The 17,755-nt window shown below is 44.6% G+C and overlaps 1 long non-coding RNA gene across 1 annotated transcript in view; it reads left to right on the forward strand.

Annotated features, from left to right (window-relative positions):
* The first annotated feature begins 525 nt into the window (after positions 1-525).
* LOC310684928 overlaps positions 526-17,755 on the forward strand; it is a 30,257-nt gene continuing 13,027 nt past the window's right edge. Inside the window, exons 1-2 of the long non-coding RNA XR_014514975.1 lie at positions 526-776; positions 1,748-1,875. This is a non-coding gene — a long non-coding RNA (uncharacterized lncRNA). The remainder of the gene's footprint in view (positions 777-1,747; positions 1,876-17,755) is intronic.

Here is a 17,755-nt window from a genome sequence, read left to right on the forward strand (position 1 = left end):
GCGGAAAAAGACATTGGGCTGGAACCTGGCACAGGGTATTCCATAGGGCAAATTTTCAGAGTACCCCTTTAAAGTACCCCCTAGCAGGACAGATTCTCTCCACATGCCCAGACAGGGGCTAACGGGGCATAGAAGTCCCCAATATTGTGTTGTGGAGTTGCCTGGAATTGATTCTTGTCATAGTGTGATCCTAAAACTGAGGATCAACCCTGAAGGAATAATCACCCAGTGAATGGCTTGGGTGATTCAGGGTACTCACCCAGTTGCCTATTTCAAAACCTATTTACATCTGTAATCAATAAAGTTGTGGCCATTTTGATCCCATACTTTTTGTCCTATAATTCCCCCTCCTTGGTTTATCCCATTCCCGAGGGGTTGGGCACACTGCACCTGGTTTCGCAAACCTCTTTCCACTTTTTTTGGCAAAATAAGTGGCCACCCTAATGGTAATTTAGGGTTCTTGAAGTGACTTTCTGGAGGTTAAAGTTCAACAGGCAAATAGCACTGCTCTGTTGGCTGGGCCAAAGCAGAACACCAGACTCCTGGGGTTAATAGTGGGTCTTGCCAATCCAGAGACACTAAACTACCTGCCAATCATAGGAACCAGCATTGCACTTCTCTATTCTTCCTTCTGTGCTTGAAGATAACTTTGAGGCTGGATATTGTGCAGAGTCCCAAAGAGCTTACTAGGTGACTAGCTTTTAAGTTCCAGCCTCAGGCAATGCTGTTTGTGGTCAAACTACAGAATCCCTGACAGGGAGGGTGTTGGACACTGGGTGAGCATTCATCCCTGGCCCATTAACTCTACCGTCTAATCCTTTTGCCATGTCCTAAAATAATCCTAAAGTAATGAAATTTATGTGTTTATGTATGTATATTTTAGTAGTAAAAAGGTATAACCAGCTTTCCCTCTGCATGAGGATGTCCAAAGAGGCTACCTGGATCAACCTTTATTAAAATATCAAATAATATCAAGACCCCCCCCCCCAAAAAAGCAGTAATAAAACATCAAAAACTAATAACGAACCAGACAGGCAGACTGAAACAAGCAAGAACATTGAAGCATTGAAGCAATATTTCTGGGTTAGCGGAGTCTGTAACCTGAAGCGTCTGTAACCCGAGGTACCACTGTACTACACTGAATCTGGAATTCCATGTTGAAGACAGCACATGGAACTACCAAGAATGAAATAAATTGCTTGAAGATACTATGGATTATCTGAGGGCTCCATTCCCTTTATCTCCCTCATATGAGGCAGTTGAGAAATGGAAGAAGTTTGAGCACATTGAGAGGGAACACATATTCCTTTATTTCTCTCTGTGCCTCCTCTTGTTGCTCCACAGCACTGCAAGTGCCCCTTTAATGCCATCCACTTAATCTGTCTCTTCCCCAATTCTTCTGCCTCTCCAACTTTCTTCCCCTCATTGCCAGAGTCCTAAGACCGTCTCCCCACAATTCCTCCAAATGCCACAATTACCACAACCCAATTCCATCTTTCCCTGTTCCTCCTTTATCTTCCCGTCTCCTGGAGATGAAAGCTGTCACACACAGAGAGCCGCCTTCCCTCCCTTACACCCCAAGTAATTTACTACAGACATGAGTCCCCTCCTCTTCCCCTCACCTCTGCCTTTTGAACACTGGCAAACAGCCAATGAAAACAGTTTGATGACGGACTAGAGCAAATATAGTACAGAGAAAAATATAAACCCAATGTTCTCTGAGGATGGTATTTTGTGTTTTTCTTAGGCGGCACACTGAGTTAATGTGAGTCCCCACCTACAGTCTGAAGTGATGCAGCCCAGATGCAGGTTTACTACCATAGCTGCTGTTTATGAGAGCCAGTCCTGTGCCAACTGAATCCGTATATATCGTCTGTAAGTGTTTGACAACTCTTATCTCATTTTTTTACAAGCCCTAATCTCATAGCTTCCTCTTATCACACAAGCACCGAAAGAAATCAAGCCAAGATGGCAGCAGGCCTTTGACACAAGAGAACTGTTGCAGATTATTGCTCACTGGTTATGCACACTTCCCTATTTTATTTGCAGGTGTGCATATTCTGCGGCTGTACTGAAGCATGCACAGGTATTTTAGGGTCACAGGAAGCTGCCGTATACAGAGTCAGACCATTGGTCTATCAGGCTCAGTAGTGTCTACACTGATTGGCAGCAGCTCTTTCAGGGTTTTTTTAGGCAGGAGCCTCTCCTGTCCCTACCTTGAGATGCCAGGGATTGAACCTGGGATCTTCTACATGCAGAACAGATGCTCTGCAACTGGCTTACAGCCCTTCCTTGAGGCCCAGGCAAGCTTTCACCAACCTGGTGCCCTCCAGATGATTTGGACAGCAATTCCCATCAGCTGCAGCTTGCACATTGGTGAACAGAGGGTAGCTCCAGACTTAGTCATACATAGGGTCAACAAACAGAAATCAGTGGGCCTTACTCAATGGGGATGTTAAATGCCAAACTTTATTCAGTTACATTTTGATACACTGCCTTTAATGGATTGTATTTTTATGAATTATTATGAATCAGTGGCATTCTATAGACTGATAAATAGCAGGGTGGTGTTATATATATATATACAGCAATAGATAGATAGATAGATAGATAACCAGATTTTTTTCAATGAATCCAGGGACACATTAGTTAGTTAGTTAATTAATTAATACACGTTTGGGAGGTTGAGGGGCAGCGGCCATCTTGACCTCAACCGCCACGTTTCCCCTTCCTCCAAGGCTTCTATCTCCTTTCTACATGAGCCTGGGCAGCCCCTGAGTTGTTGGTTCTTCGGTGGTGGTGAAGCAGTGTGTGGTGGGTCAGGCATGGAAGGCGGAGAAGGAGGGCCGAGAGTGGCAGCAGTGGCGAGGCTTGGGCAGTGCGATGCCTCCCTTCCCATTGGAGCAGCCCCAATCCCATTCCTACTTGCGTGCAAGCAGGAGGGCCCGGGGATTCCTCAGCTGGGAAGGGAGGCTTCCCGTTGCCTAACTGAGAGATCCCTGCCCCCTCCTGCTTGCACGCAAGCTCTGATAGGCAGCGTGAAGCCCCCCTTCACAGCTGAGAGATTGCTGCCCCGCTCCTGCTTCCATGCAAGTAGGAGTTGGGAGGCTGCTCTGATAGGCAGCATGAAGCCTCCCTTCACAGCTTAGTTGGTGGGGTCAGGGAAGGTGGAGGCAGCCCAGAAGCTGCATCTTAGAGCCCCTGCACCACCATCATATGGGGACTTCTGAGCAGCTCCTGAAGCCAGCCAGAGCCAACTGCTCTGGGCTGCTGAGACTGCCGCTGCTGCGTTTCCTGGGGATATTAGATGAAATCTGGGGACATTCCAGGGACTTATTTGCAAATGCGGGGACTGTTCCTGGGAAAAGGGGACATCTTGTAACCCATATATATGCTGTATTTTTGTCTGTTTTGATGCAAACTTTCTTGAGTGTAATGCTCAAAGAAAGGCAGTGCACTGACATACATAATCAGTGGAGTTGGTCTTTAGCAACTTGCACGCCGCCCTTCCAACATCTCTTTGTTCTCCATTGATTTAACCTCAGGGCAAGGATGGTAGGAATGGGAGGATGCTCTCGTTTGATCTCAGAACTTGTGGCTAACATGTGGGAATGTTGACACATATTAGGAGATTCAGCAGTGGGTAGACTGCTGGTGCTGTGCTCCTCTGCCAAGATAAAGGATTGCTCCTGTAGGAGTGTTGCCACATGGCTCAGTGAAGCAATCCGGATGTGTGGAGGTTTCCATTTAACTAACCATACATCCATCTGTCATTACAGCACAGTTGAATTAGATAATGAAGCAGATGTGGGTAGTAGGATGAGGCCTGGGCATGTTGTGGTCAGAATAAACATGCCTGATTAGGATGGCCACTTAAGTATCACTGAAAGAGAGGACAAAAAAGGACACCAATTGGCTTGATTTGCATATGCTAATTTATAGGCATAGAGGCAAGAAATGGAAAAAATAGGTGGGATGGCTATAACTTAAATAGAAATAAAATTAATCTCACTATTGCATTCCATTGCATTTTATTTGTAACCTGCGTTTCTCCCAAGGCAGCTCATAGCATAATTTAAAACAGATACAACTAAAAACTCTCTCTCTCTCTCTCTCTCTCTCTCTCTCTCTCTGTAACTCTAATAAAAACAGCACTGAAAACACTTAGAATCATATAACACCCCCAAAACAAAATTAAAACAGATATAAAAAGTGTGATTTTCGAAGGATAGCTATATTTTTGTTCTTGTATTGCTTTGGATGGTGCAAATTAGGTGGATTCAATCAAAACAGGGGGTTTGGATTGAATTTCTCCCCCATCCCTACCTCAAGTGCAAAGGAAGACACTACCCCCTCTGCAGTGCTGTAGTTTAAAACACATTCAATGCACACTTGAAGCACATGGCTCCACCCTGCAATGACCCCTGAGAACTCATCTGCTTTAAATGTGTGCAGAATGTGCTTTGAATGTATGGTGTGGATCTGCCTTAAGATTCAGCTGCTAGTCCATATGATTTTTGTATGTGGAATGGGGCCAGCAGCACATCCTTGACTTCAGGAAGTGAAATGTCTTGGGCCTGCTCTGAAAGCAAACCATGCATGCTCCAATCTCAGAATGAATTTAAGAATTTATCCCAGTCTCAGCAAAATTCAGAAGTAGTTCAAGGCAGCACAGAGCCAGGGGACAATAAAGGAATGGAACTGGTGAGGAGGGGTTGCTCTCATCCCGATTCCCAACCTTCCACCCTCTGGTTAAATAAATTGAAAAGCAGTGAACCCTGAAAACAGCGTCCAAAACCAATTCCACCTCCTACTCCCCCCCCCCTTTACAGTCTCTATTTGTGAATATTTATTTTATGTTGCATGGCCAAATAAATAAAATAAAAATCCAGTGAGGGGCCAAAGAAGAGAATGAAAATAAAGAAGAGAAATAAATTAGGAATAAGAATATTTTATGTACTGTATTAAGTCTCTTGGGTGCAATGAATCATCCAGCAATCCATCTAACAAAGAGGACTCCAGAAAGTCTAGGGAGAGAGACTGGAGACTTCGTGAAATATGGTAGAAATTGAACCAAAATGTGCATACAGAGGACAGATGGAGCATGAAGACTGGACTCAGTGTGTGACCCCGCTGCAGATGTAAAAATAATGCAAGGAATTAATGAAACCAGGAATATTTCTGTTAGGGCTGCCAGCTTCAGAACCTACAAGGTTCTCCTAGTTTACCAGAGATATACCTTTTTTTCAACTGGAGGACCGCATTCCCGTCTCACCAATCTTCCAGGGACCGTATGCTGTTAGTGGGCAGGGCCAAAAGCAAAAGTGGAGCAATTATTCAAATTATTTTATTAAACAAAACATATATAGCAGTTGGTTGCAGCAAAGCCCCTAAGCAGTTTACATGAAGTATTAACATTATCAATGAAGCACAGTTGAAAACAATTGAAAACATTTCAAGACAATTAACACCACCAACAAAAGAGATTAAATTATATCAACATATAGGCATCTGGAGAGGCTTATGCAAACAGAAATGTTTTAAGCAGGTGCTGAAAGAGTACAGGGGAGGTGCCTGCTTGAGGTCAGCAGGACGCGAGTTCCTCAGTGTAGGTGCTGCCACACTAAAAGATGGATATCTCACAAATGCGAAAGGAGTGTTTTGTGGTACTTGTCGTACCACCAGTTTGCCAGATCAAAACGATTAAGTTGCCACCTATGGGATAAAGTAACCCTGCCAGTAAACTGGTCCCAATCTGACGAGGGTTTTGTACGCCAATAGTAATTGGCTACTTAATTATTGGTATAGTTAATGTAAATGTTACCTTTGTGCAGTGGACTAGTTTCTACACACACTTCCTTTCTCTCCTCTGTTCAAGCAAGCCACAGCCGTTATCAGAGTTCAATGACTCATTCCAGCCAGGTATGAATCCTTAGAGAAGAGGTATGGCCTGGGCAGAAATCCAAGGGCCAAGTAGACAGGTCTGGAGGGCCACACTGGGCCCCTGGGTCTGAAGTTCCCAACTACTGTCCTATACGGCAGACCAGGTCTAGGGAACTTTTGGCCCTTCAGGTGTGACTGAGCTAGGGGTGATGGGAGTTACAGCTCAGCAACCTCTGGAGGGCTACACTGAATGCTACTAGATGTGGCTTCTTACATCACAAAGCGGAGTACTTGGACTTCTTTGCACTTACTTTGCACATGTGAAGAGACATTGTTTTTGGACTGCATTCAGAATACCCTCCAATATTTCACAGGTGAAAATAGGGACTTATCTGTAGCACCCCAATTCTCAAGAGCCCCATCCCAATGCTTATGGATCTGGGGTTCCTCTAGGTGACCTGATTGTTCAGTATTCATCCTGAGATGCTTGCACAAAGCTGACACAGGAGGTTAGATTATAACCAGGTTTTACTGAGCATTTGTTGTGGTTTGTTTACAGGGTAGTTAAATGACAATGTGCATTCATCCTGATTTTCTTGCAGGGTATCTACACATTTTCTTGTTAGTCATTTGTCCAGCCTACACCTTTCATGTACCCATCAGTTTCCAAACTGGAAGAAGTCCTTTAGAAAGAAGAAGCCAATTTGTTGTCCTATAGTGACAGAATACTTCAACTGTGCAAACCTAAATTTCTAGTATTACACTTGAATTCCTCCCACAAAACATGGACAGTGTGGCAGGACCCCTGATCTGCTTGTTTAATGCTCTGTTAATGTACTTTGCAGGAGTCTGTATCCAATCAGTTTTAAAAGATGGTGGGATGTTCTTTTGAGACCACATGTGGTGTAGTAGCAAAGCATGTTTTACCAAACAATGATGGCCTTTGGCTTCATTTCAAAAGACATTTGCAAGCAACCATCAGTTCAGATAACCGGCAAGAGCAATCTGTTGCTCCCTCAGCAGCCTGCTAGGGGGAGGAGAAGAGACAGAGACGAAGAGGGAGCGGGAGGGTTCCATCCACAGATAGCAATGTGGCCCTTGACAGAAAAAGGTTGCCCACCCCTATCCTAGTATATGAGAGAGCTGGGTTCAAATTCTCCTTGAGCTCAAATCCTGAAACTCACTGGGGGACTTTGAGACAGTCATAATCTTTCAGTCTATTTTCCTACCTCACGGGATTGTTGTGAGAGGAGGGGATACCATGTACATTGGCCTGAGCTCCTTGGGGGGAAGTGGAATTAAAACGTAGTTCATATTGTCGTCCTATACTAGGATATCAACAGTGTGACTTCAGTGACTGATTCACATCTCTGCTCCTTTTTTTTTGTAAACACATACAGTATTTAATGTTTGGCTCTGATAAATACCAAAAGAAGAAATTCTGTGCACTCCAGAATTTCCAGTGCAGACACCAAAAACAGGTTCTGGAATAAGCTCAGGTATGGATCATGCCCCTAGGGACGCGGGTGGCGCTGTGGGTTAAAGCCTCAGTGCCTAGGGCTTGCCGATCGAAAGGTCGGCGGTTCGAATCCCCGCGGCGGGGTGCGCTCCCGTTGCTCGGTCCCAGCGCCTGCCAACCTAGCAGTTCGAAAGCACTCTCGGGTGCAAGTAGATAAATAGGGACCGCTTACTAGCGGGAAGGTAAACGGCGTTTCTGTGTGCGGCTCTGGCTCGCCAGAGCAGCGATGTCACGCTGGCCACGTGACCCGGAAGTGTCTTCGGACAGCGCTGGCCCCGTGACCCGGAAGTGTCTTCAGACAGCGCTGGCCCCCAGCCTCTTTGAGTGAGATGGGCGCACAACCCTAGAGTCTGTCAAGACTGGCCCGTACGGGCAGGGGTACCTTTACCTTTTATGGATCATGCCCAGTTTAGCCTTACATTTAAGAGACATTACAGAATCTATCCCCAGCCCCCTCAGTTTTCACTGGGGTGGGGACTTCCTATAACATTGGAGTCAAACTCACATTTGTTTTTCAAAAGTGGGTTACCAAATGGAGCAATGCTTGTGCAAAATCAATTATTTTATCAGCCAAACTGTCTGTCAGAGGGAAAAGGCAACACTGTCCTTGCCAAGAGGTGGAAAAGGGTGTGCCCAGATCTGGGCACGTTTTCATTCACAGTGATTTTTATCTAGGATATCAACAATCTTTGATTCTGGATCATATGCTCTGTAGAGAAAGGCCGTAGCTAATGATTTAGAGGAGACCAAAACTGGTTACATAATCTGGGCCTGTGATGCCGTGTAATGGGGCTGCCTTATCTCATCGTTCCACGGAGGCATTTTAAGATGATGCTCCAAACTATCCTTATTTTGAAGGCAAAGCAGGCCCTTTTCCTGAAAAACAATCTATGGTTCCTATTATGCTGTTAGTTTTGCCTTTTGTGAATGCGTGCTAACAGTTTTGCTATTGCCACTTTCTGGAGTTGTTGTTGTTAGAATGAGAACTCAGGGGCATCCCATGACCTTGACTGTGGGAAGATTCAGGACAGGATATAGAAAGTAATTCTTCACACAGCACAAAGTTGTGGCCGGAAAACTAAAGACCCAGCCACTGATGGGCACCCTGAAGCCCCTCTTCTTCTACCGGGCTAAGTAGCCGAGGCGAAGCCGCTGGCTGGCTGCCGCAGCCACACTAACCTGCTAGTGCCCGTTAGCTGTCCCCCCCCCCCCATTCCTCAGGTTGGAACTAGCGTAGATAGCTCAACGAAAACAACCAGGCAATTCAAACAAAGGAAAACTAGAAAGGATTCTTCGCACAGCACAAAGTTGTTGTGAGGATAAAATGCAGAGGGATGAGATCCATATACGCCACCTTGAGATCCTTGGAGGAAAGGTGGAATGTAATGTAATGTAACAATACTAATAATACCAATGCTGCTAACAATTAAACTTTGGAATCTGATCCCAGATGAAGCTGTGATGGTCATGAGCTTGAATGGCCTTAGGAGGATTATTTTATTTTTATTTTTTATTGCTTTTATATTCTTTCCTCCACAGAGCTCAAGGCGGCACCCATCGCAGTGGAGATGAAAACAGGGGTGCAAAGTGGGGCTGTGGAATAGAAGAGGGGGCTCCAGAAATGGGGTTGGGAAGGTAAAAGGAGGGTTTAGTACTTGAATGGGGTGGGAAAGGGAAGCTCTAGGGGGATAATGGGAGAATAGTAGGGGGCTGGTGGGTGAAGCAAGCTGAGGTTCAGCCTCTAGTAAAACTAATAATCACAAACTGATGTGGAGAGGTGTATTGAACTTATGATTGGAAAAATAAGAAACTGAGAGACACCAAAATTGACAGTTTCACTTATCCCTTGCCTAGTGAAAAATAATATTCAAAAATGCATTATATTAGAAAAAATACATTTTGCATATATGCATAATAGGCAAAATTGCATACTAAAATTGGGAGAATTCCACACTAAAATGCTATTTAAGATTGGGAGTATTAAATCAATGAATTTAAGATTTAGAAGCTGAGAAACTGAGATGGACAGATTGGCCCTTCCCTACTCAAGGCTCCCTTCAGCTTCCTGAGGAGCAGATCCTTCACGTTATCTGCGAGAGAGAAAGCAGCATTCTGCTCCTCCAAGTTCCACAGAAACCCTGCCCACACAAGACTCTACCAAGAACTTGACTTCACAGAAACCTCCTCACCACCCACACAGCCTCAGAACTTGCCGATGGTGCCTTGGAGACAGGATCCACTTGCATGGCAACTTCCGGCAGCTGCTATCATTTTGACTGATGGATTGGTTGCAATCATGTGGGTCTCTGTGGCACAGACACCTGCAGGCATGTACGGCTTCTGTGAGGAAGTTGAGGCAGCAAGTGGAGCTCTTTGTCCAATTTCCCCCTGAGGAGAGGAGAGCACCTTAGAAGCTAGTGATGCTGGTGGTTGATCATACCATGTGATGGAATGAGAGGATGAGTTCCCATGGGGGTTTTCTATGGCATATTATATAATAAACAGCACATTATCTGCCAGAAAACAACAATAACAACAACAACAACAACAACAAAGCAGAGCCACTTAAGCTGAGGGATGTTCTTAGATCTTTCAGGAAAGCAGTGTGAACTCAAAGCAGTGTCTCCAGAGTCGATAAACTGGAGATGAAGAGAAGAAGAGTTTGGATTTGATATCCCACTTTATCAATACCTGAAGGAGTCTCAAAGCGGCTAACATTCTCCTTTCCTTTCCTCCCCCACAACAAACACTCTGTGAGGTGAGTGGGGCTGAGAGACTTCAGAGAAGTGTGACTGGCCCAAGGTCACCCAGCAGCTGCATGTGGAGGAGCGGAGACGCGAACCCGGTTCCCCAGATTACGAGTCTACCGCTCTTAACCACTACACCACACTGCCGCAGATGGCAACACCAGAATTTAGGAGGAACCTGCTGGATCTGACCCATATAGTGCAGCTTCCTGTTCTCATTGTTGGGATTCAATTCATCTGGGGAGAGGCATTTGGCAGGCCCCTAACTGGCTCCAGCCACCGGCCAGCGGCCGGGTGAACTCTGGTTCTCGGAACAGCATCAATCAGCGACTCAAGCCTCAGAAGCCTTCAGAAACTGAGCACGCTCTAATCAGCAGAGTGAATAACTCTTCACAATGGAAGTGGCGGACAGAGGCATATGTAAGCATATTTACAAGTGTTTATTCAGCATCAGGACAAAAGAAAAAACATGTCTGCTTCCCTTCGTGTCCAAGCAAAAAGCAGCATAGGAAAAGCTATACACAATGGAAGTTCCCAGCAGACTGTGCTGGAAGTAAACAGACATGTGACATACAACAACTCCACATGCCTGTTCTAAAGGTGGAACGGAACTATATCCTAACACTCATAGGGGCTAACCAAATGCCTTGTTGTGAACTGGGCAGTTCACAACATAAAATAAGGGCAGTTCACAACATAAAATAAGAACAAAAACAAACCAAAAATCCCCCCTCCCACAACACATTCAGCTTCATTGGATGTCCATGATTTCTAGTGTTAGGAGAGGGGGCAGGGAGGGAGAAAAACTTTCCTTTGGTCATTCTCTCCATGCTGTGCATAATTTTATAAACTTCTACTATATCACCTCTCACTCGCCTATTCTCCAAACTGCCCACCTGAGCTAGTCTGATGCCTTCTGATCCTGCAGCGAATCCGATGCCTTCCTATCACCAATGTTGAGGGTAGACTCAACTGCCAATCTAGTCAGCTTTGCCTCAGCAGCAAGATGTCTTGTGCCAGCGCTGTGGGTTGGCGCTGTCACATATGCTATCCAATAGGCACCCATCACAATCAGTTGTCTTTTGGTTCAAGCAGAACCCCTTCGAAACCTGCAGAACAGTGACCCCTATCACTTCCCAAACTGGGCCAAGGATGAGAAAAAGATGTATGCACATTTTGAAGGCGGCATGGCACAATCAGACCACCTCTATCCTCTTCTAATGACTTCTCTTCGCTAGGATGGTGGTGTGATTTACTGTGCCATCGGAAAGAAAAACCCAACCATTTTGATGAAGCGAACATCACACATGCAATGGGAAGGGAGAATGTTTCATCCCATGTTCTCCTTTTTATGGGCATAGCATCCAGGCATTGAGTAGTGTGTTAAGAACGCAATGGGAGTCCTGTTGGATGAAGCCAACGGCCCACCTAGTCATTCTCACAGTGGCCAACCAGATACCCCAATGCGAAGCCCCCAAAGTAGGACCTGAGTGGACCAGCCCTCTCCCCTCTTGTGATTCCCAGCCACGGGGAACTTAGAGGCATACACTGTTATTTCTGTCAACTGCATCAAGATATTAGGATGTGAATGGGCTTATTTTTTAACTGGAAAGCTTGAAATACTGTTGTTTTAATTGTACACTGGCCAATGAAAGTATTAATAGCAGCTTCTTTTGTGGTGAAATGGAGAACTCTGGAAGGGCAGGAGCCGCACTCGTATCCCCCAAGGCAGCATTGGGAGTCTGTAACCTGTCAGTTGCCAAGTATTCCCCCCCCCCACCTCCATCCCTCCCCCCTTGGCAATGGTTAAGAGTATCATCAAAAGGATTAAGCAACAAAGAAAATAAACAAATGAGAGAAAAAATTATTATTTTGCAACAACATTGCTCATTCATGTATTGCGACCGATTCCTTCCCCCTGCCCCATATGTCTTTTTTGTTACACCAAAAGGAGATGCAGACCCCATTAGCTACCGTAACTCAGTCCTCTGGTTCTAGTGCAGGAAACTGCTATCTAGACCTTTTGGAAAAGAGGAGAAAATGGCAGATTATGGAGGGAGATGGGTGGGCATTAATGCATGTCCTCTTGTGAACAAAAGTGGATTTAGAAGACCACTCTGGTTTTCGTTAGAAGGGTACACATGTTGTCGATTAATATAAAAAAGAATGTGGTGTAGGAGGCGGCAAGGAAGCCTTGAAATCCCACTCTCTCTAGTCCAGCCTTCCCCCAACCTGATACTGTCTAGAAGTTTTGGACTTCCAAACCAGCCCACCAACCCCATCCAAATCCCATCAGCCCCAGTCAATGGCCAATGGCAGGGGGATATATCAGGGATAAGGGAGAAGGTGGTCTCTTTTTGGTATGTGCAGAGACACAAGAGGTGGGTGAATCTGATCGCCATACATCTAATCTGGCGCACCTTCACTATTGCCCATGTCCCTGGCACCACTTCATAAAATCATTGTTTTCTTTCCTCCCTTTTTCTTTTCTTGTCTTAATCTTTTCTTTTTTATCTTTATGTATGTATATATATTTGTATTTTGATTCAGTAAAGATGAACTTAAAATAATAATCATCATTGTCTTTTGCAATGGCTCCCCACCTTTGGAATGCCCTCCTCAGAGAGGTTTGCCAGGCTCAAAGTTTTAGCATCTCTTCACCTGCTGGCTAAGACTTTTTAAAAAAAAATACACTCAAGCATTTGAATATTTCTGTTTGTCTCTTGCCTGCCTACTTTTTTGTGTGTGATTGCTGCTGATCCTTTTATGGCCAGCAGTATATACTTGGGGGGAAATGTCAGGTTCGGCTTCTCTGAGTTTCTTATTTTCCCCGTCTTCAGCTTAGTCCTCCACAATTCCATAGCAGTCTGTGAATTTTTTAAAAAGAAGTCCTAATGAAAATTAACCAGCTTTTTAGTACCGATTTCTCTTAATATACACATTTGTATGCAATTTTTTCCTAAGAGAATGCATTTTGCATGTTGCTACCACTAATATATGTATTTATATGCACACTATACTTTAGTGCATGCATTTTGTACGCATACCTTGGCTAAGGAACTATATTGCAAAATTCGGAGAACTGTGAATTTCAAAGGATGGCTGTGTTTTACTTCATGAATTGTTTCAGAAAGTGAAAATTTGCCTTTAAATAAAAACTGAATCAAATTTCTCCCCCATCCCTAACTTGGAGAATTGTTTAGTGCAACAGTTTTTAGTTATTATTATTGTAATATGTTTTTAAGTTATGTTGAGACCTTTAGGTATGAACAGTCATATAAGTCTCATGTCCCCAACTCACCACAGGCCCCTGATTTGTAGTAATTTATATTAATAATGGCTGTTTTTCAATTTGCACTGAAAAATCAGTTTACGTATGTCCACCCTGGGGTCTTTGGGTGAAGGGTGGGATGTAAGTTTTAAACAAACGAACCAACAAGACAGATAAAACTAAATACTACTTTACACAGCACATACACCCACAGGAGGCGGGCTGTCTTAAGCATATCCAGCACCTTGGTGCAAAGATCCCTCCAACGCATCTAGCTTTGTGTGGCTGGAGGAAGTGGGCAGTGGCTCCTCCGGCGGGGAAGAGGTGGAGGCTGGACGCAGTGGCTCCCGGCTCAGCTGGCTGCTTCGTGCCGTGGTGGCCATGGCAGGCGGAGTCTCCAGGCGTGGCGCTGCTTTGGCGTGGCATGGCGGAGGCGGGCGAGGGCAGCAAGCTGAGGCTGGGAGGCGCCACATTCAGCCTCCACCTCTTCCCTGGCACCCTCCAGAACTTGGCGCCCTGGCGTCCTGCGCCACTAGCCTCTATGGGTAAGATGCCCCTGCAGAGGAGGCAGTGACGGCCAACAACTTGGACTAAAAGGTTAAATAAATTCATGGAGAATAAGGCAATCAATGACCACAAGTCATGGTGACTATCACCTGTCTCTGCAGTTGTGGGCAGTAATGCTTCTGAACACCAGTTGCTGGAAACTGCAAGAGGGAAAAGGGCTCTTGTCCTTGGGTTGGCCACTGTGTGAACAGGATACTGGACTAGATGGGCCACTGGCCTGATCCAGCAGGCTCTAACGAAATCTCTTAGCTTTCAGGATGGCAGCTCCTGGTTTAAGTACTGCTAGGCCCAGGGAGGCCTTTAGACCAGGCTTCCTCAACCTCGGCCCTCCAGATGTTTTGAGACTACAATTCCCATCATTCCTGACCGATGGTCCTGCTAGCTAGGAATCATGGGAGTTGTAGGCCAAAAACACCTGGAGGGCCGAGGTTGAGGAAGCCTGCTTTAGAGGAATACATGCCGTTCCTTTACTGAAAGTGTCAGAATGCGTCATCTCAGAAACCACTCTCATTTCCCCCTTTCTGATAAGGATGGGTTGAGCTGTTCTTGCAGCCTGCCAGGTCTTTCCTGCTCCTCCTCACCCTTGTAGGAGTTTGCTTCACCAACCCTTCCCAGAACCTTCCCCACAAGTGACCGGTGGCTCACGTGCTTAGGTTCAAAACACAAACAAGCTCAGAAGGCCGTGTAACAGGCTGCACTTGATGACACCCGCTTTATACCCATTGTTAACACACAGCCTCCCACGGCTGAAGCCAGTCTTAATTAAATTAATGTCAGCCAGGAAAATCCTCATATGAAAAGTGCTACAGAAAAAAATAATGAATATGAGCTTGAGCTGGGAACAACTGTGCTTTGAAAAATCATTAGCGTGCCCTTTTATTGCTCTTGGTGCTGCTGTTGCTTCCTTGGGCATTCAGCTGGGGCTGCTCTCTGTGAAGGAAGAGGCGTTTGCCTTCTTATTTTTAAAAACTAATCTGCTTTAATGAATGCAACATTAGCACAATTTTTCTTAATTTCTTGATGTAGAGTTAGGCTAAGGGCAATGTTGGGTGGCAAGCTCAGTGGGCATTGAACTTCCTGGCAAGGAACTCATCTTGGAAAGTGATGAAACAGCTTTTTTCTTTTTTTAAAAAAAGAAATCATTCAGAAGTCAAAATAAACTACGCCACTGCTCTGCGCGAAGAGCAGATCATGTGGTAACATGTGTTCCAGGACTGCACCACTTCAGACTCTGGGGTGGGGGGAGGATATACTGCATTTCTTAATTCTTTGCATGAACAAAAAATAGAAGTAAAAAATAAATAAATCTCTACACGGATTTAAAAAAACAGCTTCATGCCAAATATTCTCAAGTTTTGATTTCTAGGTCCAAAATAGTGCTTTTTATACAACAGAAGTGCTAGACTGCTCACATTCACCTGCTTTTTAAAATCCAATTGGGTATCATACCCCCCATAGTGAATCTCCTTTCTGAATTAGCCCTATAGGTAATCCTAACCAACCAGGGATCCTGCAGCAAATCTGATGACATCACAGTATTGCATAGCCAATCATATTTGACCATGTGGGGGCAAATGAAGCCAATGCTTACTGAATTGGATGCCAAGGTGACCCTATCCAGTCAGAGATTACATAGTGAATGTTATATCACCGTGAAGCTGTCCAGCCTATCATATCTGGCTATGTGATGATGTTGCTGAGGTTCTAGTGAAGTCAACTGAAAGTGAGTGCAAGCGAAGCCATTGTAACTGAACAGGCGAATGGTTTTTCAAGGTGCACTGCTAAAAAGGTGCACAAAAAAGGGTGAGCAGGTTTGTCTCAGCCTCAACTGTGTTTGGGAGTAGGGAGCTGCTCTTATTTTCTGTGTGCACTGAGATGAGCCCCAGTGGGCCAAGGCCCAGCACCTGCTTTTGGGAAGCCAGTATGGTGTTTTTCAGGTTGAATGATCCGGACACCCGTTGTCTCGATCTTCTCAATTCATGCTTTGTCTGACTTGCATTCTTCAGGCTTCAGAGCTTCATAGAACCTGCTCTTGGGACAGCTGTAGTGGCCACTTGGCTGGAGCCAAGCATTTCTTGCCTCTTGCAGATTGGCTGTGTTGTCAATGGATGCCCCGGTTCCTTGCCATTTTTGGCACTAGCTTTGTGGATCTGACCAACAAGGATTTCAAGCTGGGATTCTTTCAAGGTCCCAGGATACACTGATGCAGCAGCAGTTAGATGTTGGGAAGAGTGGAAGGATGTTCTCGTGTTTATGGGTGAGTAATTCGGTGGATTTGCACATGCACATTTGTGCATGCATGTTGTGTGTATGCATACATCACTATTTTGTGTGTGAGAATCTGTCCATGCGTATCTGTGACAGAGAGAGGAAGCAGTTGTGGGGCTACACATATGCACACACAAGAGATTTCAAATTTACTTACATTTCTCTGCCGTTGTAAGAAAGGAAAGTACGGAACAGTCTTTCTTTTTTTAAAAAAAGGTTCTGAAAACATTCCATCTGTAGGAATCAAAGGCCCATTGAAAACGACAAAAACCCTTACATTCAAGTTTTTAATGAAAACCAAACTTCTCATTCACCATGTTTTTCTTTGTGAGGATTTCCAAGGGAATACAACTGAACTGTGGGGCTGATTTAAGGAACTTGGTTAAAAATGTGTCGTCCTCACCCAATTGGGCTTTCAGTACATTTGTGTAACCCCCGCTCCTGTTTTCATGATCTTATGATCCTTGTATTTTTATATTCCTTCCCCCTCCCCAAGCATTTGCACTGAGTATGGTTGGGATTTTAGTTGGAAAATTAAGTTCAGCCCATGACTTGGTTGGGAAAAACAAAATGGGTGTCTTAGACCAGCAGTGGGGAACCTGACTCTTCAGTTGCTGTTGGACTCCAACTTTCATCAACCCCAGCCAATGGTCAGGGATGATGGGAATTGTAGGCCTACAACATCTGGAGGGCTACATGCATCCCTGTGCCAGATCTCTCTCCTTACAGTCAGCATGAAGCATAAAATCCAAATGATGCCTTCCACCATAACCCCACCCAACAACTACACAATAATGTTAAACAACTGATCATTTCTACTAAACTTTCTGCAACCTAGATTAAGGATTGTTCCTAAATTTCACAGTTCTGTGTGGGTTATCAGTTCCTTTTAGTCAACAGATGGAAGCTCTTCATTGTAGTTCAAGGTAGCTAATATAGTCTTCTCCAGACCTTGTGGCTACCATTCCCATCATCCCTGACCATTGGCCATGCTCCCTGGAGCTGGTGAGAGTTGTAGTCCACAACATCTGGGGGGCACTATGTTGGCTAACCCTGCTGTATGTGTTATAGTTTTCATGAAAAAAATCCCACATTTTAAAAAAGTACTTTTTAGATCTTTTATACTGGTGCTATTCTCTGCTGCTGACTTTATTCTAGTCCTAGCTTTATTCTGGGTTTAGATTATATTTTTGTTTTGTATTTTAGTATTTTTTGGTTATTTTACTTGTAAATGCTCCAGAGAACCTTTGTTATTGGATGACATACAAACATTGTAAATAAAAAAATGTTGCATCCAACTAAGACCCCATCTGTATTATATAATTAAAACACTTTTGATACCATGATTGTGGCTCCTCAAAGGAATCTTAGGAATTGTAGTTTGTTAAGGGTACTGTTTGGAGAACCTTTTCCCCCTCTGAGACATTTCCCAGAGTGGTTTAACAATCAATCTCTCTTCCCATGGAACTCTGGAAATTGTAGTTCTGTGTGATGAATAGG

The sequence above is a fragment of the Podarcis tiliguerta genome (assembly GCF_965153285.1).
Source record: "Podarcis tiliguerta genome assembly, chromosome: 8".
Lineage (NCBI taxonomy): Eukaryota > Metazoa > Chordata > Lepidosauria > Squamata > Lacertidae > Podarcis > Podarcis tiliguerta.